The sequence below is a fragment of the Pelophylax lessonae genome (genome assembly GCF_965119305.1).
Source record: "Pelophylax lessonae genome assembly, chromosome: 1".
Classification (NCBI taxonomy): Eukaryota; Metazoa; Chordata; class Amphibia; order Anura; family Ranidae; genus Pelophylax; species Pelophylax lessonae.
This window is the reverse complement of record NC_138768.1, coordinates 348,437,471-348,462,467: the sequence shown is the minus strand read 5'-3', so window position 1 is coordinate 348,462,467 and position 24,997 is coordinate 348,437,471. Positions and strand designations below refer to the sequence as shown.

At 43.5% G+C, this 24,997-nt stretch overlaps 1 protein-coding gene across 1 annotated transcript in view; it reads left to right on the top strand.

The window, feature by feature from the left end:
* DAPK1 (death associated protein kinase 1) overlaps nt 1-24,997 on the top strand; it is a 257,141-nt gene that overhangs the window by 68,439 nt on the left and 163,705 nt on the right. The window lies entirely within an intron of this gene.

The following is a 24,997-nucleotide window of genomic DNA, read 5'->3' as shown; positions in this document are numbered from 1 at the left end:
GCCTTTGCCATGACACTCAAAATTGAGCTCCGGTGCATCCTGTTTCCACTGGTCAGCCTTGAAATGTGTCCAGGGGAGGGCTGGAAGCCTTGGGCCTGGGGGGGGCAAGTCCAATCAAGTGGCGCACTGAACCATCAAATCAGCTCACCATCCATGCCCACCTGGTTTTATTACGGATATTGATGTTATGAAGCAAGAAAAACATGATGCAATGTGGTAACATAATTTAATTGTAATAGCAACAAAGGATGTTTAACAAAAATACATGACCTCACGGCAGGCGGGGCGTAGGAAGCTCCTGTTGGGTGGAGATCACTCTGCCTGACAGGGAAATGACTGTGTTAGTATTGTGCCGGCTGGGTGCAGGAGCGTACTCTGCACACTCATACCGCTCCGCTGCAGCTCTGCAAATATAACACTGTGTAGCATTGCCCGGCAGCTGTATACAGTGTCTGGCCCCTACAATTATCCAGCCCTGAGTGCAGCCTTTTTAACTGATATCAGAGCGGCCCGGGGGGTGATTGCCACTCCGCCCCCCTTCCCAGTCCTCCCCTGGATGTTTCTACAACTTGATTGGAGTCCACCTGTGGTAAATTCAGTTGATTGGACATGATTTGGAAAGGCACACACCTGTAAGGTCCCACAGTTAACAGTGCATGTCAGAGCACAAACTAAGCCATGAAGTCCAAGGAATTGTCTGTAGACCTCGGAGACAGTAATCTATGGCTTGCCTTATGTATGTCTAAGAATGACTAGTGTTGTACAATGCTTTTTCTGTAACAAACATCAATTTATTTAAAGACCCAGGGGTTTTGTGCTTTATAGACGATCAGCTGTGTACAGGGCATTAGTAATCGCCAAACTTCCATGGAACATCACCCTATTTCAGCTTGGAAATCCTAAAAGCCAATTGCCATTCTCAGATGGAATGGGTTCAAAATATGGGTTAAAAGACAGACTTTTAGTACAGTAGTATATTTTACCTTCTTACTGTTATCTTTGTTGAATGTATCGTACTTTTATTCAGTGTAACATACAGTATGCTTTCTGAAATACATTTCATGGTTGTAGCTAAAAATGTTGTTGTTCGTTTTACCATATGTTTTGCGTCAAACCTCAATGAAGATTTTGGCATGCCAGCCTTGGTGTATTTTGTGGGAATAGTATTTATTTCACTTACAGGGCTGTCGGGGAAATAGTATGTGTTGATTTTGATCATCCCACCAATTGCCTGCCAGTTAATGCATCCTTATCCCTCTGTAAATATACACAGTTTACACAAAGAGCAAATAACAGTGGCATTCAATTTTCAGCCACATTTATTCAGGACTGTATTTCGTCTAAAACGTTTCTGAGCTGAGAAGATAAAGGTCGGACATTTTTTCTTAAAGAGGTTATAAACCCTCTCTCTGAACTTGTACCTATGATAAGGCTTACCAATAGGTACTGTAAATATCTACTAAACTTGCACCGTTTAGGAGATATTTACTTTGAATGCAGCCAATGACGTCATCGGCACATGCGCTCTGAAGGAACGGCCACCCATGGCGTTCCTTCAGAGCCCTGTGCTGTGAACGGCGGGAGTGATGTAATCGCGCCTCCGGCCAATCAGATGGCCGGAGGATGCGAACCAGGAAGCAGGACAGCCGAACATGTCCGCCGTCCAGTCGCTAAGCGGGCGGCACTGTGTGGGCTTCGTTCTAAGGTAAGTATTTCAGAATGAGCTAGTATGCGATGCATACTAGCTCATAATGCCTTTGTCTTACAGGGTTTTTTTTTTTTTCTTTTCATTTTTTGGGGAGGGTTTACTTCCTCTTTAAGTAACGGACTCCCTTTTTACTAATCCTGTTGAAACCCAGTGTAAAAAGTCTTTGGTGTAGCCCAGAATACATCATATGAGGTATAAATGCACTTGACAAATATGAGAACAATTATACATTTGGTTCTAGCATGAATACGTTGGGAGATAGTCAAATATTATTACATTTGTCCATACTATATCATTAGGCCTCATGTACACAGGGCGTTTTTACAGCTGCTTTTAGGAGCGTCAGGCATTTTTTTTTTGCAGCTTAAAACGCCCCTCCATGTTCTTCTATGGTCTCATGGACACATAGGCTTTTGCAATACAGCATTAGGCCGCGTCAGATGTTTTTAAGCTGTAGTAGTTGGATTTGAGGTTGGAAAATAGGAGTTGAATGCGCAGTCAGATAGCAACAGTCTGAGCACATGAAGGGAAAAAATTAAGGTGCCACATCCCTAATATACTGAATATGGAGTGGATGGGGAGGCAAGGACTTCTAACACTACAAAACGTGGCTAAAACGTGCATTAACGCCAATACAAAACGCTTCTAAAAGCACATTTTTACAGCTTCTTTTTCCTGGCGTCCGAACTGGCTTTGCAGCTCGTGTGCATGAGGCCTTAAACCAGATATATCTGCTTTGGAAAAGATCATTGTTAGAAAGTGATGCACAGAGACTTTTTATCATTGTTCATTTATACGTGGAATTGAGCTTTAATTGCTTTGTTCCCTTTTATTCTCATGCTGTTTTTAAGTGCATCACCTGTGCCATATCACTACTCATAGAAGAAAGACAATTAAAACTGTCAGCCGTAGGCATGAAAAAAAAATTAAACACATTGTAATTAGCTGTGTAAATAGTGTTCTCACTGAGTTCATAATAGTTCCTTCTTAAAGAGGTTGTAAACCCATGAACGTTTTTTTTTTTTTTTTTTTCTGTAACCTGAAAGAGAAACCCATAATGAGCTAGTATGCATCGCTCATACTAGCATACTAGCTCATTATGAAATACTTACCTTAGAATGAGCCCCCGCCGTGCCGCTCACTCACCTGTATGACGGGCGACATGTCCAGTCGCCCGTCTTCCGGGATCGCGGCATCCGGCCATCTGATCCGGCCACCGACGGTCACGGCACGGGGCTCTGAAGAAACGGCACCAGCGGCCGTTCCTTCAGAGCGCATGCGCCAGTGATGTCACTGGCTGCATGTAAGGTAAATATCTCCTAAACGGTACATGTTTAGGAGATATTTACACTACCTATAGGTAAGCCTTATCATAGGCTTACCTATAGGTAAAAGTGTCAGAGGAGGGTTTACTTCCTCTTTAAGAGAAGTATGGGAATGTTTTTTTTTTTTTTGTTTTTTTTAAATCCTACTTATCTAGGTTGTAGGTGTCCTAAGTGTGCCCCGCCAGCTCGAAGACTAAGAACCAAGTGATCAAACACCGCCAATTGCTTGGTTCTCATGACTCCCTGAGCAGAGAGCTGCTGACTGTCAGTCACCCCTCTCTGCTCTGTCCCCTCCTCACTCACTGGAGCTCTGAGCTGTGGAGGTGGGGGAGCAGCTTGCTCAGGCTCTCAGCTGCCTGCTGAGAGGCTGAGCCAGGTGCCGGTCCAGGCATGTGGGTGGAACCCAACCCAATAGTTGCAATGTTTCCCAAACCGCCTGGACCAGCTCTGTGACATCAGCCGACAGTGGACTTCAGCCCATTGTCTGCTGAAAACGGGTCACAGGAGTGCAGAACTAACTGTACTCCTGTGATCCACAGGAGAAGTACAGCCAAACAAGCTTTGGCTGTACTTCTCCTTTTAACCTACAAAATGTCACCTTTAAAGTCATACTAAACACACAATGTTTAATTTACATTGTCCCTTCTATTTCTGTATAGGGATGATGGCACTGTAATTGTTTTAAAAAAAAAATTGAAGTACCTATTTCCTAATCAATATACAGCTATCACATGACCCAGCCTGTCTGCAGAGAAACCTAAGCGGGAGGAGCTTCTAGTCCCCTACTTCTGGTCACAGGTTCAAAATAAAAAAACAGCCTTTGGAATACAGAGTAAAAAATAATATCAATAAACTGTTTAAATTTGTCATACAAATATATATTTGAATTCAAATCTTTATTATTTTGTGGAAATAACATGGTATTGGCAGATTTCTGCCAGTCACAGGCTGTGTAACGCCCCTCCAGCCTGGGTCTTCGAAAATGAGGGAGGTGAAGCCTACATTAATTTACATGTGTTTTCCTGCCCCCATTGTGTTTAGCTGGTTAGTGGGCATGGAGTTAGAGGTAGGGAGTGGGCTGTCATTTACCACTGTGTATATGTCCACATGTGTGACTCTATAGCCACATGAGCTGCTCAGATGTGATGGGGAGAAATTGCTCAGCATAGAAACTCACTGAAAACTGAGCATGTGCAGAGTTGCCACCACAGCTGCAAAATCCCTAACTGAACTGGGGACATGAACAGAATGTGGAGATAGAGAGCAGCAGGAACAGCCTGGTTTTTAGCAGAATACTGAAAACAAATCTCAAAGTGAGTGAGTATGAACAGCATGTAATACATCATGTATTGCCTTTTTTCAGGTGGGTTTGGTGACGCTTTAAGTATCCCATCTATTATTATTATTATTATTATTATTAATAATAAAAAAACTTTAGCTTTTAGTTTTTGAAAAAATAAATAAACGTAAAGGTAGGGTTGAACAGATGGTTTACACTTACAGCCTTTTATAAAAGGAAAGATTTACTAAAATGGAAGCATGGATTAAAAGCTGAGCCTTTAGTTCTCATCAGGGCTGTTGTTAGAAATCGCGGGGCCCCATACAGACTACCTGGCAGGGCCCCCCCCCAAGAAAATATTAAAGATATATTTAGCTAAAATTCCAACAAATCACTATTAGCAGACACAAATATAACATAACACGCATAATTCCTGCTAAATCTAAAAAAAAAAACTATGTTAAATAAAAAAGATGAGATGAGAAAAATATACAGGCTGGGCAGTTGGAGCTCAGTGATCAGAGAGACAGAGAGAGAGAAACAAAGTTACAATTTACAAATAAACTCCTGAGCAGAGATAAGTGCTGGGAGGGGGGCTCACACAAGGGAGGGGATTAGTGAGGGACAACTGTCTCTTTCTCAACAGATAAAAGCTGATAGCAGGGAGAGATCAGATTCAGGTGCTGGAGGAAGATTTCTGTATTCGTTGTCCATCACTAATCCTCCTCCTCTGTGTGGGCCCCCCTGTGTGCTCGGGCCCCCTACAAGAGGACTGCTGGTCCCCCCCTATCAGCGGCCCTGGTTCTCATTAAAGTGGTTTTAAAGTCAAGACCTTTTTTTTGGTTACCTGAATGCATTTCCTGCATTAGGGTAAAAAATGACCCAATACAAGTCACCCCCCCCTCCCCCCATCCCCTTCCATCCCAAACACTTATCTGCCTCCTCCCTTCATCCAGCTCTCTCCCTCTCACAGGAAACACAGGCAGCTGTTGGGGGCCATTGGCTTCTGCTGCTATCAAAGTCTGAGAAAGGGGCACGGCTGAGCCACAGCCCGGCTCGAGAGTGCTCCTGTACAAGTGCCCCATTAGCCCACCTGCTAGCAGAATCCGCATTTCTAGCATGCCTGGCATCACCCTAAAGTGGCTGCTTAGGCTGCAAGAGTGATTTTTTTTGTAAATGCAAGGATTTTATTTGTAATGGTATTATCATTACTACTAGGTTTCCTTGCTTTGCGATGTTTATCTGTACACTACGCATTTGTAGCAAGTTATACTTGGATCTTACAGAATACCTATCATTCCTATTGTATTAGCTATGGAGGAATGTAAAGATTGGGTGGCTTGACCTTAGCATGTGACATTCAAGAAGCTCATATTTTTTCTTATGTTTTAATTTGATATCACAAACCATAAATCATGCACTGTAAATGTCTGTAGTGGAGAAGGAAGTCTGGTGGAGATATAATTGGAGTTGCGCAATATTGTAAAATTGTGAAAGGCAAAGACCTTGAAAATCACCTGTGGCACCACTTTGTACCTTCCCAGGTTTGCTCCTTTAAAATGTATGGGGCGTGCCAGGCTTTCAAATTTGCGGTTTTGGAGGAAAAAAAAAAAGATTTTTATCATTTGCTCACAGTGAAGTTCCAGTCTGTATAAAAAAAAAATAAATAAATAAATAAGTCCGCAACTACAAATACTATAGCTGCTGAGTTTTACAATAAGGACACCTACCTGGCCGGTGATCCCGCGATGTCGTCACAGCAAGCCGATTCGTCAATTGGCTTTGGGCGCATGCACCGACATCTGTAGTAATGGAAATAGGAAGTGAAGCCTTGTAGATTCACTACCTGTTTCCTACTGCGCATGCGCAAATTGCGCTGCGCTTTCTGATTGGTCCTGCTGTCTTCTGGGACCTCTGTTTGTCCCAGAAGACGGCGAGAGGGAAGGAGGAGGGCCTGGATATGTTGTAGATAACTGAGCTGCGATCTTACCCAGAAGTGGGAGTGGATACCTGTCAAAAGCATGTACCCGCCCCCCACAAAAAAAGTGCCAAATGTGGCAGTGAAAGGGGGGCAAAAAAAGCGGAGCTTTTCAGTATTTCCTAGAATCAAACTCAATTTTGATATGTGAAAATGTGTAAATGAACCCATAGATATTAATAATCTTATATTAGCTCATTCTCACCAGCAGGCTTGCATAGAGGGGCACACAATGCAACACATCGCAGTGCTTCCCCCCTTTTTTTTTTTCTTCTAAATTAATGTAACGCATATTTGTGCACTGCCCTGCAAAAACATGCAGCATGTACACATTTTGTTTTCCCCATCGCACACCAACTCATCGCTGTAGTGTGAACTAAGCACATAGACCGCAATAGTGTTTGCTGTGTCCATACAGCAAGCAAGCATTTATCCATGCACTAGGTGTGAATCAGCCTCAAAGAATTGAATCCTCTGAAGCATCAGTTCTCTTTAGAGTTAAAAACTGCCATGAATCTCTTTCTGTTCAAATCCCAGAAGAATGCCATATGCTTCATTTAAATCAATTATCTTGTCCACTGACAAGAATTATGCATAGCTCTTTACTTGTCACTTAAAGGAAGCACTAAAGCCTTTGGATAATATTCACTTGCTGTTTTGTGTGCATAAAATGAAGTCCGTGTTTGTTTAAAGTGTTTGCAAACCATTCCATATACCCAGTGATACACATTTAAACAAATCCTCTTACATAAGTTGTACCTTTTTTATCTGCAGTCCTATTTTCTCTACATCTGTTCAAAGTCCAGAATTTATAAAGCTTGTCCAAGCTGTCAGAAAAAAGAGCTCTGAGAGCTGATTGGAGGGTAGGGACACCCCCCCCAGCTCTGAGAGTTGATTGGAGGGTAGGGACACCCCCCCCCCCAGCTCTGAGAGCTGATTGGAGGGTAGGGACACCCCCCCCCCAGCTCTGAGAGCTGATTGGAGGGTAGGGACACCCCCCCCCCCCCCAGCTCTGAGAGCTGATTGGTGGATAGGGACACCCCCCCCCCCCTCCTCCACACCGCACACGGTAACAGAGCTGAGGCTGTCAATCACAGGTGTGCTGAAGACCCCTCCCCGTCATCTTTTTTTTTTTTTTTTTTTCTTGGTGTCAGGAAAACTTTGTGACTCATGCAGATAGTGGAGGAGGCGGCAGTAGACAGAAATGACACTTGGTGGTCTTAATTGAGACAAAATACACACTATAGAGGGATATGGTTTGTTCATATTTTATGTCTGAGATTTACAGCCACTTTAAGGAAGGACTCCACACAAAACCGCATTGTTTAGTTGTAGGGTCATTAGCTGAAAGTGTTGCCAGCCTAGTGTTTTATCTATGTGCACTGATGCTTTTATCCTATATATTCGTACTCTGCCATTAGATTGGTGATGGGGAGAGAAAGGGATGTATTTAACCAGCTGACCTGAAAAACATTGTTGCCATTGGAAGTCATTCTGTTTGTGGCCTACTTGTGTTATGTATTGTTTTTAAATCCACTTTGCTTGCACCTCCTTTAATTTTCTGCACTCTGTACCCTCCAGTCTGCTAATAATAAAATACTGATCCACTGTTTTATTGTTATTCTTTTAACATTTTGCAATTTTAAAGAAGTGCCATAATACCAATAAATTAAAGTAACACTACACTACAAATATTCAGGCTGGCAGCTTCCTTTCTTCATAGAAAGGATTCATAGAAAGGAAGCTGCCAGCCTGTATATTTGTAGTGTAGTGCTACTTTAATCCATTATTAGGTTCTCCTACCCCTTTAGAATCCTATGCCTTATGACAGCTGCATAGGATGGAACCACCCTACTTGCATGGCAGAGGGTCTACATTCTCATTCTCATGAATGTAGATCCTCTGCCATGCAAGTAGGATGGTTCCAGCCTATGTAGCTGTCATCGAAAGGCAGATAATTCTAAAGGAGTAGGAGAACCTAATAATGGATTCTTCATTTTTAACTCTTCTGCCCACCCCGGCATCCCTTTAAACAATTCTGAACCCCGGAGGGGGCAGGAAGGATCGGTGATCATGTGATCATTGTCATGGTGGTCGCATGATCAGATGCCAGTCCTGCTGGCTTACTGATCTTTAGTCTGGATGGAGAGATGTCTTTGACAGCTCAGTTCTTGTACTAGGAGCGCGCAGTGAGCTCACTCTCAGTACATTAACATTGCCCGCCCGGTGTCTCATATGTGCCCACTTTTTTTGCTGCCACACGTGTGTTAAATATGTTCGGCATTATAAACCTTCGTACCTGCAGCTTGTGTTTTTTTTTAATGAATGAGATGTGCATTGATTATGTAGTTTAATGGTGTCATTTGTTGCCCTGTACACACAGCCTATAGTAGAGTAAGCCCTGCTTCTCACCAGGGCAACTTGCATTGCCATTTACAGCAATAGAACCGCTCAAATCGCTGTGACTTTGAAAAGGTCCCTGCACTAATTCTGTGCGACTTCCATTGATGACACAGATGTCAGCAAGCTGTAGATGAAATGGCACCTGAAGTAGGGCGATTTCAAAGCCACACTGGTGTGAACCAGGGCTAAATCTTCACATTCCAGTGCCAGCAGTTTCTGTTGTATTGAAACTGGAGACATGTGGCACAATCCCTAGGTCTCTCAGCCTCGTGCCTTTCAGGTGAGAGCTAAATAGTAATTAGATCTGACAGACACAAACAGAGCAACTATACAGTCACTCCATTAGTACTCCCACATTTGTGACACAACACAAATGAAACGGCAAGGGATGGATTGGACAATGTGTGACCCAGGGCAAGTTTCTTGTCCCATTAACAAATAGGGACAAGCTAGGACTCAGTGATGGCAAACCTTGGCACCCCAGATGTTTTGGAACTACAATTCACATGATGCTCATGCACTATGCAGTTACCTTTTCTCATCAGCAGTATATAGCAGTCTTGTGAATTCTAGCAGTGTCTTCTTAAAGCTTGTTGGAGGAGTTTTCATTCTGCACTGACTGTCCTATTAGGATGCAGGAGTCCCGACCCTCTGTCTGGACAGTGCTGATTGGCCCTGTGCTGATCACATGCATTCTCCCCCCAAAAAAAAAAACTCTGGCAATACACAACAAACTGAGCATGTGCAGCTTGTCCCTTGGCTCTGTAATATGAGGAAATATATTGGGGACAGTGGAAGAGGTAGAGGATCAGAGGAGATGGGATTAAACAGCCTTTTTTACACAATGCTGAGGATTAACCCCTTAGGTTTCACAGTGAGTATAACGAGCATGCTTTACTGCATATACACACTGATTTTACTGTTGTGGGTTTAGTAACACTTTAATATTCTTTCTGCTCTGGACATTAGCTATTTGTTCTAATTTCCCCATTAAGATTCCTGTGTGTACATACAATGTGCCATAAAATCTGCAGTATAAAATGACCTTTTCCATGTACTATGGTTATAAGCACTGTAAACTGGACCATTTCTCCTACTGAATAGACTGGTCAATGGCTGGCCACTGATTTCTGCTTTGAACCATAAGGGTCCTTACATACGGGCTTTCCGCCTGGCGGACTCCGTTTTACTCAGCGGGGGATCGATCCGCTGATCACTGCTGAGCAGGTGGGTAACGGGTCCGTCTCCGCTCTGTGTACAGGGAAGGAGCTGTCAGATCCCTGCTCTCCTCTATGGGAGATCAGATGAAAACAGCTACCTATCCGTTCACATCCAATCTGATCCCCCAGACGGATGGAAAATAAGGTTTCCATCTGTCTGGATTTCACAGACGGGATCGGATAGCAGCGGGTGTCAGCGGACATGTCTTCACTGACATCCGCTGCTCCATAGGGCTGCATGGGGCATCCGATCAGTTCTGCCTCACACTGACAGGTGTACCGGATCGGAAAGCTAGTGTGAAAGGGGCCTTAGCTTGATTGGCGGTCTCTTTATGCCTGAACGTTTTTTTCCATTTTCAACAAATGGCCATTTTGTTGCCATACAGTCTGATATCTGAAATTTTAACACCAGCCAAGCAAAAGTGAGATTCATTCTAGTGGCTGTGAGGTACAGTAAGGTTTGTTGGAGCCCAGCTTAGGAAATGATTGAATGGTTGTTGGTAAATGATTATATGGGCATGCGTTTGAATATTTATAGTGAGAATGGTTGTTTAATGGTGTGTGGCTCTCATGGAACTGTATAATGTGTTTTTAGTTGGTACTTTTACTTTTCCTTAGAAATGGAGACTGTTGGCTTTCCTGTTTACTTTCAGATAAGCATTGCAGTTTTTAAAACAAGTGCATGAGCAACTGCTTTTGTTGGCTTTTCCAACAAGGAAATGTATCTTTTATCAGCCCCTTCCGTTCAACACTCACACCTTGGTATTGCTGCCTCTGAGTCAGTGGAAGCTCCATTTTCACCACATCAACCCAACCATTGCACTATCGTGCCTGCCATCTGAACCACTTTCCTTTCATTTTTTATTGATATTATACCCATTTGTTTTGTACATGCTGAGATGCATCAGTCATCATCTATTGAACTGTGGACTATAGCAATAGCAGTTTTTTTCCATTTCAGAAATTGTAACGTTGATGTGGTATGAAAAAAGAACAAACAAGTCTTTAATAAGAATTTTTAAAAACTCAGAATGTGGTTATAGTTTGTTTGGCATGTGGTATTATACCTGTAGAGTGAAAAAAGGGTATAGTATCTAAAACCTTTTTTCTTTTTAAAAGAGGAAGTATGGCCAAAGCTTTTTAGGCCATACATACTTGTGCTCTCCTATGACCCAGAATTAGCTGACAGCAGGCTAAAGCCCGCTGTCAGCTGATGTCACATTCCACTCTAGATCCTGAATGTATCCAGGCAGTAATGTTGGGATCCACCTAGATGCCTTACAGACAGCTGGCTCAGCCTCTCAGCGAACCACTGATAGCCAGCTGCCCCCACCCTATTGAGCTTGGTGCTCTAGTGAAGGACGGGTAGCGAGCTGGTGACTGACAGTTACTGCTCTCTGCTCAGCGCCAGCGGAGAACTGAGCGATCAGAGCGGACAGGGGACAACTTGCAACATCAACCAATTCTGCAGGAGGAAGGTATCTGTTTGGTTTTTTTTTCTTTTTTTAATAAGTGACTGAAGTGATGATTCCACAAATAAAAAGGTGATTGGTGTGATTCATACAAGTGTTGCCTGTAGGGACGGCGTGTCACTCCAGTGCGTAAACCGTAAGTGACGTCACCCGGCTCCTCCGGACGTGTTGCGTCACTACACACGTGACTTTCTCAAGGGATCCCTTGAGAAAGTCACGTGTACGGCCGTAACCGGAAGTAGGGTTCTACACTGCATCGGCGGTCTGCGCTCTTGTATTTACTTCACTGTAAGTTCTTTTATCTTATTAAAATGCAGTTTTTGACTTACTGCACCATGATGTCCTCTCTTTGATTATCCCGGCACGTGAGACACATCCCCATATCTGTGAGGTTTAGTAGCGATCTGCTACCAACAAAACATCATTGTGGATGAATTGATTCTTACTGAGGGGAGAGATAAAGAAGCATTCCGTCCTATCTACCAGTACAGTCCATCATCTACCCTAGGTCAAGAGAGGTCCGTGCCACATCCCAGGATTATTCAAACACGCTCATATGAGTGTGCATGGAGGTGAGCGGCCATTGCATACATTTATTTTAGCTCACTGGAGTGACACGCCGTCCCTACAGGCAACACTTGTATGAATCACACTAATCACCTTTTTATTTGTGGAATCATCACTTCAGTCACCTTTTATTGGAAATCACTTTCTGTGCACCACTCACTTTCTATTGGACATTGATATTCATCATTGTGTGCACCAACTTTTGATTTTGATGGACACATTTACTTTCTGCACATCTTAATAATTGTATTGTAAGCAGGGATTAGCTACTTGTATAATATTTGCTTTTTCACTTTCAGTACATGCCCTAAAGTTTTTTTGCATGTTTTTGCCATTTTATGCACCTTATAAATATTTATTTGCATCATTACTGTGTTATTAATCATTTATTTATTAATTAGCGCCGACTTCTGATTTTTTTACTCTATTATGATTACACTAACACCTGCTGCAGATCGCAAGTGCAGTACGATTTGTATGCGGTATGAGAAACACGCTGGTGGGTGGGTGAGTTGCTTTGAAAATTAAAAATAATATAAATAGCATTTTCAGTTTGTGGTGCTCAGATATATTTTAGTTCCGCTTTCATATTATTAAAGTGTTACTAAAACCAAGGAGCCTGCATTTTCTATATCTGGTCTCCCACAGTACACAGAACATGGAAATGCAATTATTTTAGTAAATATAAACCGCTAAATACCTTTTCTTATCAGCAGTATATAGCAGTTTTGTGACTTCTATCAGTGTCTGCTTAAAGCTTGTAGGAGGAGTTTTCATTCTGCACGGACTGTTCTGTCGGGGTACAGGACCCCTGACCCTCTGTCTGGACAGTGCTGATTGGCCGTGTGCTGATCACATGCATCCTCCCAAGAACAAAAAACAAACCGGGTTGAATATTAACAATATATTAAATCACATTTTTGGCATTTGGAGCTCAGATGCAGTGTAGTTCTGCTTTACAATCCTAAACATTTGGCTTTCTAGCCATCTGGGATTTATGGTTGACCACCCCCAATACTGATGAGCTGCTGAGACTGGAAATAATCCTGTTTTAAAGTTTGTGAACATGTGTAGCATATAGACATCCCTTCTGCACTAGGACACATGCTCTGTGCCAGATAGACATCCCTTCTGCACTAGGACACATGCTCTGTGCCAGATACACATCCCTTCTGCACTAGGACACATGCTCTGTGCCAGATACACATCCCTTCTGCACTAGGACACATGCTCTGTGCCAGATACACATCCCTTCTGCACTAGGACACATGCTCTGTGCCAGATAGACATCCCTTCAGCACTAGGACACATGCTCTGTGCCATATAGACATCCCTTCCGCACTAGGACACATGCTCTGTGCCATATAGACATCCCTTCCGCACTAGGACACATGCTCTGTGCCATATAGACATCCCTTCTGCACTAGGACACTTGCTCTGTGCCAGATAGACCTCCCTTCTGCACTAGGACACTTGCTCTGTGCCATATAGACATCCCTTCAGCACTAGGACACATGCTCTGTGCCATATAGACATCCCTTCCGCACTAGGACACATGCTCTGTGCCATATAGACATCCCTTCCGCACTAGGACACATGCTCTGTGCCAGATAGACCTCCCTTTTGCACTAGGGCACATGCTCTGTGCCAGATAGACCTCCCTTCCGCACTAGGACACATGCTCTGTGCCAGATAGACCTCCCTTCTGCACTAGGGCACATGCTCTGTGCCAGATAGACCTCCCTTCTGCACTAGGGCACATGCTCTGTGCCAGATAGACCTCCCTTCTGCACTAGGACACATGCTCTGTGCCAGATAGACATCCCTTCTGCACTAGGACACATGCTCTGTGCCAGATAGACATCCCTTCTGCACTAGGACACATGCTCTGTGCCATATAGACATCCCTTCTGCATTAGGACACATGCTCTGTGCCAGATAGACATCCCTTCTGCACTAGGACACATGCTCTGTGCCAGATAGACATCCCTTCTGCACTAGGACACATGCTCTGTGCGATATAGACATCCCTTCCGCACTAGGACACATGCTCTGTGCCATATAGACATCCCTTCCGCACTAGGACACATGCTCTGTGCGATATAGACATCCCTTCTTCACTAGGACACATGCTCTGTGCCAGATAGACATCCCTTCTTCACTAGGACACATGCTCTGTGCGATATAGACATCCCTTCCGCACTAGGACACATGCTCTGTGCGATATAGACATCCCTTCTGCACTAGGACACATGCTCTGTGCCAGATAGACATCCCTACTTCACTAGGACACATGCTCTGTGCCATATAGACATCCCTTCTGCACTAGGACACATGCTCTGTGCCAGATAGACATCCCTTCTTCACTAGGACACATGCTCTGTGCCAGATAGACATCCCTTCTTCACTAGGACACATGCTCTGTGCCATATAGACATCCCTTCTGCACTAGGACACATGCTCTGTGCCAGATAGACATCCCTTCTTCACTAGGACACATGCTCTGTGCCAGATAGACATCCCTTCTTCACTAGGACACATGCTCTGTGCCATATAGACATCCCTTCTTCACTAGGACACATGCTCTGTGCCAGATAGACCTCCCTTCTGCACTAGGACACATGCTCTGTGCCATATAGACATCCCTTCTTCACTAGGACACATGCTCTGTGCCAGATAAGTGAATTTGTTTGTTGCTGCTTGGCACCAGATTTGTACAGAAGTGTGACTAACAAAAGAATAATGGTGCTCTTCCAAGGAACATATTGACATTGTTTCCTACTAGGGTTATGTACATAGAAAACATATTGTTTTCTGTGTAATGTGTTTACATTGTATGCTGCTTGAAGCTGAGTGAATATATTTTTTGTTCACATAATACTGTATTTTGCAAAACTGTGTGCTTTTTTTTTTTTTTTTTTTTTTGCAGTACTTTATTCATTGGTCTGAAAATACTATACCCTTTTACATTATATATCTGAAACTTTTGTTGTCTTCTTCCTTCACAGAATATGTCAAGTATATTATATCCACATTTAATTATGCTGCCTCAATCCTCTTTCATTTACACTAGGGCCCAAACAACTAATCAATTATGAAAATATTTTCATAATCGATTAGTTGGCCTGAATACAGAATGCATTATTTGTTTACATATCAGAAAATACAGTGCAGCACACATACAGCTCAGTACACCCTCCATACATGTCAGTATACACAGTGAAGCACACATACAGCTCAGTACACCGTCCATACATGTCAGTATACACAGTGCAGCACACATACAGCTCAGTACACCCTCTATACATGTCAGTATACACAGTGCAGCACACATACAGCTCAGTACACCATCCATACATGTCAGTATACACAGTGCAGCACACATGCAGCTCAGTACACCCTCCATACATGTCAGTATACACAGTGCAGCACACATACAGCTCAGTACACCCTCCATACATGTCAGAAGACCCAGTGCAGCACACATACAGCTCAGTACACTATCCATACATGTCAGTATACACAGTGCAGCACACATACAGCTCAGTACACCCTCTATACATGTCAGAAGACACAGTGCAGCACACATTCAGCTCAGTACACTATCCATACATGTCAGTATACACAGTGCAGCACACATGCAGCTCAGTACACCCTCCATACATGTCAGTATACACAGTGCAGCACACATACAGCTCAGTACACCCTCCATACATGTCAGAAGACACAGTGCAGCACACATACAGCTCAGTGTATTATCCATACATGTCAGAAGACCCAGTGCAGCACACATAAAGCTCAGTACACCCTCCATACATGTCAGTATACACAGTGCAGCACACATACAGCTCAGTACACCCTCTATACATGTCAGAAGACACAGTACAGCACACATACAGCTCAGTACATACATGTCAGTATACACAGTGCAGCACACATACAGCTCAGTACACTATCCATACATGTCAGTATACACAGTGCAGCACACATACAGCTCAGTACACTATCCATACATGTCAGTATACACAGTGCAGCACACATACAGCTCAGTACACTATCCATACATGTCAGAAGACACAGTACAGCACACATACAGCTCAGTACATAACATGTCAGTATACACAGTACAGCACACATACAGCTCAGTACATGCATGTCAGTATACACAGTGCAGCACACATACAGCTCAGTACACTATCCATACATGTCAGAAGACACAGTACAGCACACATACAGCTCAGTACATACATGTCAGTGAAAATATTTTCATAATCGATTAGTTGGCCTGAATACAGAATGCATTATTTGTTTACATATCAGAAAATACAGTGCAGCACACATACAGCTCAGTACACCCTCCATACATGTCAGTATACACAGTGAAGCACACATACAGCTCAGTTCACCGTCCATACATGTCAGTATACACAGTGCAGCACACATACAGCTCAGTACACCCTCTATACATGTCAGTATACACAGTGCAGCACACATACAGCTCAGTACACCATCCATACATGTCAGTATACACAGTGCAGCACACATGCAGCTCAGTACACCCTCCATACATGTCAGTATACACAGTGCAGCACACATACAGCTCAGTACACCCTCCATACATGTCAGAAGACCCAGTGCAGCACACATACAGCTCAGTACACTATCCATACATGTCAGTATACACAGTGCAGCACACATACAGCTCAGTACACCCTCTATACATGTCAGAAGACACAGTGCAGCACACATTCAGCTCAGTACACTATCCATACATGTCAGTATACACAGTGCAGCACACATGCAGCTCAGTACACCCTCCATACATGTCAGTATACACAGTGCAGCACACATACAGCTCAGTACACCCTCCATACATGTCAGAAGACACAGTGCAGCACACATACAGCTCAGTGTATTATCCATACATGTCAGAAGACCCAGTGCAGCACACATAAAGCTCAGTACACCCTCCATACATGTCAGTATACACAGTGCAGCACACATACAGCTCAGTACACCCTCTATACATGTCAGAAGACACAGTACAGCACACATACAGCTCAGTACATACATGTCAGTATACACAGTGCAGCACACATACAGCTCAGTACACTATCCATACATGTCAGTATACACAGTGCAGCACACATACAGCTCAGTACACTATCCATACATGTCAGTATACACAGTGCAGCACACATACAGCTCAGTACACTATCCATACATGTCAGAAGACACAGTACAGCACACATACAGCTCAGTACATAACATGTCAGTATACACAGTACAGCACACATACAGCTCAGTACATACATGTCAGTATACACAGTGCAGCACACATACAGCTCAGTACACTATCCATACATGTCAGAAGACACAGTACAGCACACATACAGCTCAGTACATACATGTCAGTATACACAGTACAGCACACATACAGCTCAGTACATACATGTCAGTATACACAGTGCAGCACACATACAGCTCAGTTTCTACATGTCAGTATACACAGTGCAGCACACATACAGTCCAGTACTCTGTCTGTACATGTCAGTAAGTACCTGAGAACTTGTGGATGTGAATGGGAGGAGCAATGCCTCATGGGACATGTAGTCCTGGGCAGGAATAAGTGGTTCTAAAGGCAGAAGTTTTTTTTACCTTGCTATAGGGGCACTCTATACTATACTTTACAGCTTGCTTTTTCAGCTTTTCAAAATGTCTCCTGTCATTATTTACATACACTGCCTTATATGGGGTGTGTGGGTAGGGGTACAATGTACCCCATACCCATTCACATAGGGAGGGGGTCTGGGATCAGGGGGGGGCCCCTTGTTAAAGGGGGCTTCCAGATTCTGATAAGCACCCTACCCGCAGACCCCCACAACCACCAGTCAGGGTTGTCGGGAAGATGCCCTTGCCTCATCAACATGGGGGCAAGGTGCTTTGGGGTGGGGGGGGGGGTGCGTCCCCTCCCCTTTCCTGGCCTGCTGGGCTGCATACTCAGATAAGGGTCTGGTATGGATTTTGGGGGGGACCCCACGCTATTTTTTCGGCGTGGGGCTGCCCTCAAAATCCATACCAGACCCGAAGGGCCTGGTTTGGAACCTGGGAGGGGACCCCCACGGCGTTTTTTTCCCATTTTGTCGTGGAGTTCCCCCTCAAGATTCTCACAGCTCAAGTCGCACCGCAAGTCGGATCATCCCGATCCGACTTGCGATGCGCCTTCCATTCAAATCAATAGGCTCCCATAGGAAACCATTGATTTTGAATGGATACAGAAAAAAACGCTGCTAAAAGCGACGTGGCCAAACGTGCAATAATGCCAATGGAAAAAGCTACTGAAAGCACGTTTTTACAGCTGCTTTTTCCTGGCGTTAGAAGTGGCTCTGCAGCTGTGAAAATGTGGAATAGGCTGTGGTTCTGGATAGCTCACTAGATTGCTTTAAAAAAGACCTGGATTCTTTCCTAGGTGTACTTAATATAAGTGGCTACTAAAATTTTGTTAGGTAAAGTGGATCCAGGGAATATCAGATTGCCTCTCGGGGGATAAGGAAAGGTTCCTCTGGATCAACTGCGGGTATAGGATTGTGTATATGGGATTGTATGTTTGGGTTTTCTTTACTGTTGTTTTTTTTTTTGGTTGAACCGGATGGACTTGTGTCTTTTTCCAACCTGACTAACTATGTACTTCTGGGTGTATTTATTGTTTATATATATATATATATTTGATATAATATTATTACGGTCACTGTTTCACAGTATAATTGAACCCCTTATAGTAGCGAAATTGTCTTTCAGTAACGTAAATCTAGTTGCTATGGGATACCTTGGTTGCTCGTCATCCATTTTTTCCTTCACGTGAGCACAGATTTAAATGGTAAAATGTAAATCTAGAGGTGTCAAATGCTATTCCATTTGGGTCGTACTGGTGTGTGATTAATCTGAAGACTTGTTAAAGTGAATGATGACATTTAAACACAGAACATGTATGTTTTTCAACAGATTTGCAGTGTTGAAGAGCTATACAAAGTTGATTGTGGAACTGCGAGAAGAAATCATTTTGTGTGTGTGCCATTACATAAGGATCCATTTGGTGGAAAACAGTTGCACAGACCAGTATAGTTTTGCTCTGAGTATAAAGGCATTTGTCTTGATTAAAATAGTTCAGTGTGCTAATTTGACTGCTGGGAAGAAATGCTATTCTTGGCACAGACACATTTCTCTTCTGTAACTCCCATTATCTTAACTAACTTTTTTCATGATTTCTATAGTCTTATCACAAAGTTCTAGCTTTCCTTGTCTCATTCAGTTCCGTTTGCCCGTTAAATTCAAAAGCAAATATCACATTATCCACAAAACCAACAATTGTTTTTTTTATCTCCATGTGAACATAGTATATTTCAATATATAAAGAGTTTATTTGTTCTCCGCTCAAAGTAAAACATTTGCTTTTCGAAGTAGGCAACCTTTCTTAGGATTTGCCATTCTATTTATCTCTTATGATCCATTTAGAAAAATTAAAGAGGTGGTTGAGTCAACAAAGTATGAAACATATATATTTAAAATTTTAGGGCTATGTACATCTCAAATGCACCTATATTAATTAAAGGATAAGTTCACCTTCACAAAAAAAATAAAAAAAATAAATGCACATTTTTTTGCATGTAAAAAATTATGCATTTATTATTGTTATTTTTTTGTATGCCATGGTCCTGCAGACTGTCTGTATATCTGTCTGGCTGTACCTCTGATGCAGCCAAAGCAGTTACACTCTGACAGGAACATTTCATGAACTACCACATTGCTCAACCACGCCATGGTTAGTTCATGGCACTATAAGCAGACAGCCGAAAAAGCTGTTGGACCTTGTAATTTTCGGATTCACAGAACACTATGAATAAATGATGCGGCTGGTCCAAATCGTTTGGTGGAGGGGGGATTATGGTGCGGGATTGTTTTTCAGGGGTTGGGCTTGGTCCCTTAGTTCCAGTGAAAGGAAATCTTAAGGCATCAGCATACCAAGACATTTTAGACAATTTCATGCTCCAGTTTGGGGATGACCCCTTCCTGTTCCTATATGATTGCGCACCAGTGCACAAAGTCCATAAAGACATGGATGTGCGAGTTTGGGGTGGAGGAACTTGACTGGCCTGCACAGAGTCCTGACCTCAACCCAAAAGAACACCTATAGGATGAATTAGAGCGGAGACTACGAGCCAGGATTTCTTGTCCAACATCAGTGCTTGACCACTCCTAAACCTTGCGGACAGCCTTCCCAGGAAGAGTTGAAGTTGTTATAGCTGGAAAGGGTTTGTCAACTCAATATTGAACCCTATGGACTAAGATTGGGATGCCATCAAAGTTCATATGCATGTTCAGGCAGGCGTCCCAATACTTTTGACAGTATAGTGTATTTTGAATGAAGTGCTAATACAATGTAGAGATATTTCTCCATGTAAGTAGGGATTGCCTTGAATGTTACAAATATGATGATGATTTTTGATTACAGCGAATCTTTGATCTAAAAACCTATTGACAGTATTGAACCACATTAATGTGCATTTTCTGCATCCCCATGGAAAAAAGTTGCTGCGGTCAAAAGTGCCAACGGCGTAGGGTTGCCAGATCTTCACTTTAATTAGGGACACCTAAATTATACAGGCTTTATGGTTGACTGAATTTAGGTAGGCTAAGCAAAGAATGAATCTAGTTAACCTATAGACATGAATCAAGGTCTATCATTCATTAAAGGGAACAGTTGGCAAATGTAACACATAGCAGCCACTTAGTACCTGCAAAGGAAATCACATAGGGGACCTGCTTTTGCCTATACTGGTCAGTCTGGTTTCATCCTTTATGAAGCAAAGAATCTAGTTTGTGTGGGTTGAGATATACTTTTTGTAAATCTTCCCAAGTATATTTGTTCACTTAGACTTTCTATTACTGTATCAGTCTTAACTCTGCATTAAAGCATAAAGGCAATGTTAAAATGCAGAAAAACTTCAAATATTGGTTTCTCTACAAATACACCATGTAAATATCAGAGGAAAATCAGGGATGCTATTAGAAATCACAGGGCCCCCTTCCCCCGTCTGAAAGTGACCAAGGTCTTGGACTTATCCGTCTTTCTCTGTAGCTTCAGCTGCACAGATAAATTAATAGGAAGCGCTCTGAGGCTCATTCACAAGCTGAAGCATAGTAAACACTGTTTACTATACCTCAGTGATGAATAGACAGAAGAGTGATTGATACAGATTGCTCACTGTGTTCATTTACATATTTACTGGCCCCTTCCCCTGCGCTTCATCTTCAAACATTCCTGCAGCAGCTTCCGGCTTCTCTCCTCTCCTGCCGGAAGCGCTGCGTGTGAAAGAGGCACACCGGGGCACCCGGATAGCACATGTGCTAGAACCAATCCCCCCGCAGTGCAACCAGAGGGGTAAAGAAGATGAGAAGCCAGCAGGGCTGCAGGGGGAGGCAGAAGAGTATTGGTGTCTGCATTAAGACAGTACAGCCGAACCTTTTGCTCAACAGGTGCCCAGCCCCCCTTTTGAACTGAAGGAGAGAGAGGCACCTCTAAGTGCAGGTATCCAATTTAATGCAATAAAAACAACAGTAAAAACTTACATTAAAGTAAGGTTAGACAGGCACATCTGATGAATTGTGTGAGGTCAAGTCCCTGATGTCCTTGTGTCCTGCAAAGCAGTGGCTGTGGCGTCTCATCTCGTTGCTTCCGTTAATCTCCATGTAGAGCCGGCTGTAACGGTGATGGAAATCCGACCAAGGCAACCTCGAAAAGAGCTTGAAAAAGGAGCGCAGCTGCCGTACCACTCGCAGCACGCACACTCTGAAACGCGTCGCATACTGGCGACGTCTCGATGCCATGCCTGCAGCTTCCCAAGCTTCGCCTTGGTCGGAATTCCATCACCGTTACAGCCGGATCTACACGGAGACCAACGGAAGCAGCGAGATGCCACAGCCACTGCTTTGCAGAACACAAGGACATCAGGGACTTGACCTCACACAATTCATCAGATGTGCCTGTCTATCCCTACTTTAATGTAAGTTTTTACTATTGTTTTTATTGCATTAAATTGGATACCTGCACTTAGAGGCGTCTCTCTCTCCTTCAACTCCATCGCAGCTCCGGATACCAGGTTTCTGTTTTCCCTGGATGGCAGCCCTAAGCTCACGGACTACCTAACCGATATCCAGTACATTGGATTGTAATATCACCTCTATTTTGCCATCCCCTTGTCCCCTCCCCCTTAGCTCTAGCGCCTATCCCCGTGTTATACCCCCTTTTGAACTGATAGAGCCCGGGCCCATTACAGCAGGGCTGGCTGTACTGCCTTATCAGCGGCCCTGTGTGGAATCACTACAAGTAAAAACACACTAGTTACCCATAAACATTAGATGACGGTAAGCCTGTTAAGCTAAAGAGCCAGCTCAGGCCATGATCTAATGTGTACTGGTAACCCTCAGACAGTCCAGCATGACCATTCTTGGATGAAAAAAATGATTGGATTGGTTGGAAAAATGACTGACTGCTCCTTTTTTCCCTGAGATAAGCCGGGTCTGTCTGCAGGGACTGAAGCCACACATCTCTGCCCTTCATGTTTGCCTCAACAGGAATATGCAACCAGAGCTTTCCTGTCCAGGGTCAAAGCTGGCACAGCACACGTTGTGAAACCATTTGAAGTATGCTTGGCATGTTTTCTAGCTGTTATGTTAATTATACTCTGAAAAACATCAACTTTGTGCAATCATACTGTTGATGTTTTGAATATGTAGAAAGACCTGTCCTTAATTACTTGCTAAGTTTTTTCCTACAGCAACTAGAGATGAAACCATATTGGGAAGTTGTCGATCGACAGCTTTAGGTTTAGTTGTCTTTTATTATCCTTCCACGTGTGGCACCCTCCTAGGTAGGTGCTTTAGTGAGTGTATATTGTTTTTGGTTTCTCTACTTAACAGGGAGACAGGCAAGTTTCTATGCTGTCTGCTAAAAGCGGAACTCCCACTTTAAAGACTCCTGGCCCCCTGGCATTTCATTTTTTGGGGGGACGGGGGAGCTGGTACCTAGTTTTGACAGGTACCCGCTCCCATTTTCGCTTGGGCCACCTAGACGGGTTGAGCAGAAGTTCTCCTCTCCCCTCCCTCTCTGCAATCTTCTGGCAAACGTCACAGGTCCCAGAAGATTGCTCGGCCATTCAGGACGCGCAGTGCTGCTTGCGCATGTGCAGTGCACACCCGGCTGTGAAGCCACAAGCTGTCACAGCCAGGTGCTCACACTAGTGATGCCGGTGAGAACCATGGGTTCAGGCGGCCACATCGCTGGATCATGGTACAGGTGTTTGTGTGTTTATTAGAAGTCAGTAGCTACACTTTTTGTAGCTGCTGACTTTTAATAAACGCAGAAAAGGCTGGAACTCCACTTTAACGGAGAGCTTTGATTGTTTAGTGAGGTTTGCTCAGTGTGCTCATGTTGTCTTGAAAGTTCCACACTGATCCGATTGTGATGGAGTATATTAGAGACAGTGGGTGGAAACTTGGCAGATGGAGGCATGGATGTCTGTACAGCCCTGGCCAATTGGAAGGGGAGCTGCCCCAAGACATGCTGGGTACCTGTATTTATATCTGAAGAGCACATAGGCTCGTGGTTCAGTCTACCTCTACTACAGAGAGAGGTCTAAGTGGGGAGGGTGCTGCTGCCTCTCCCCAGCACAGGCTGCCATGTGGCCTCAGGTGGTCATCCTGAGGGCCTGAAACATTGAAGTTGAAAGCCATGGTTTTTATGAGAGCTCCTTGAGGGAGGATGTCCGCCGATCCTGTCTGGTACCACTGAAGAAGGCTGCCGTATGTGCTTCAGGAGCCTTGTGAGTACAGACACCCCACAGGGGATCCCTGGGACTTGTTCTGTTAGATCCCCCTCTGGTTGCTAGAAGTCAGTTACTGGGTGCAAGCTAAAAGACACGGTTTTGTGCCTTGAAGAGGGAAAGTTCACTGAGTTCCTTTTGCTACAAGGGGACTTTTTCATCCCATACAGGCGCTGTATGGTCCTACAGATAATCTTCTACACAGATCTTTTGAGAGAGTTGTCCTCACCTGTGCATAGTTAATTTGGAGTATCCTACCTAATTCCTTTATCCTATCCAAGTTCTCCAAATAAAATAAAAAACAAATCCCCTAGACTGATCATTGAAAAAGGGAGTGGAAGAGTATGTGCACCTGGCTGTGTAAAAATACGTATTTGGCTGTGGCGTAATCAATGGGAGGCCCAGGTAAACCAATATCCAAGTGGCTCCTGCTGGGGTACTGCTATATATAATCACAAATATTTATTTCCTGGAAATGTCCAGTGCAATGCCTGTATTTAGAACGTAAAGCCTGTCCACCAGATCTAGAATTGGTTTCAATGCACTTTGTGAAGCAGCTAATATTCTGTTTATTTAATGCTGTAAAAAGATCAAACATCGGCTTTTTCCTCTTTGCACCATTAAATGTACATAATCTGTGAAGATAATGTGCATGTCAGATGTAAAGATAACCAGCCTGACACCCATAAGCAAAGAGCTTTTTCAACTAAATGTAACCTAAATGCAGAATGGCATATGGTGGAATCACGTGGCCTTGTCATCATTTTGTAGCTTTGGCAGCAGGATTATCACCAGGAGTACATAGAGTTAACGTCTTTCTACCTCTTTTATCTTAAATGCTTCCTCATTTTTCTTGCTGTTAACAAAGCACTGTACAAGATTTGACACTGGAGCTATTATATGTTAAAATATGGATCTGATAAAAGAAAGGTCTCACTAGCCAATTAGATAACACATTGGGGCCGTAAAGATGCTTACCTTAGTAAAATAGGATTTTTTATTGCATTTTGTAGAGTGCAGTTGTGCACTTAAAGCAGAACTCCAGCTTTTCCTCCTCAAAACGCAACCCACACAGAAAATCCATGGTTACGCCCACCAAACATGCGTCGCTTTCATGTTGTCTTTAAAGCGTAACTCCACTTTTGTTAAGAAAAAAAACATTCCCC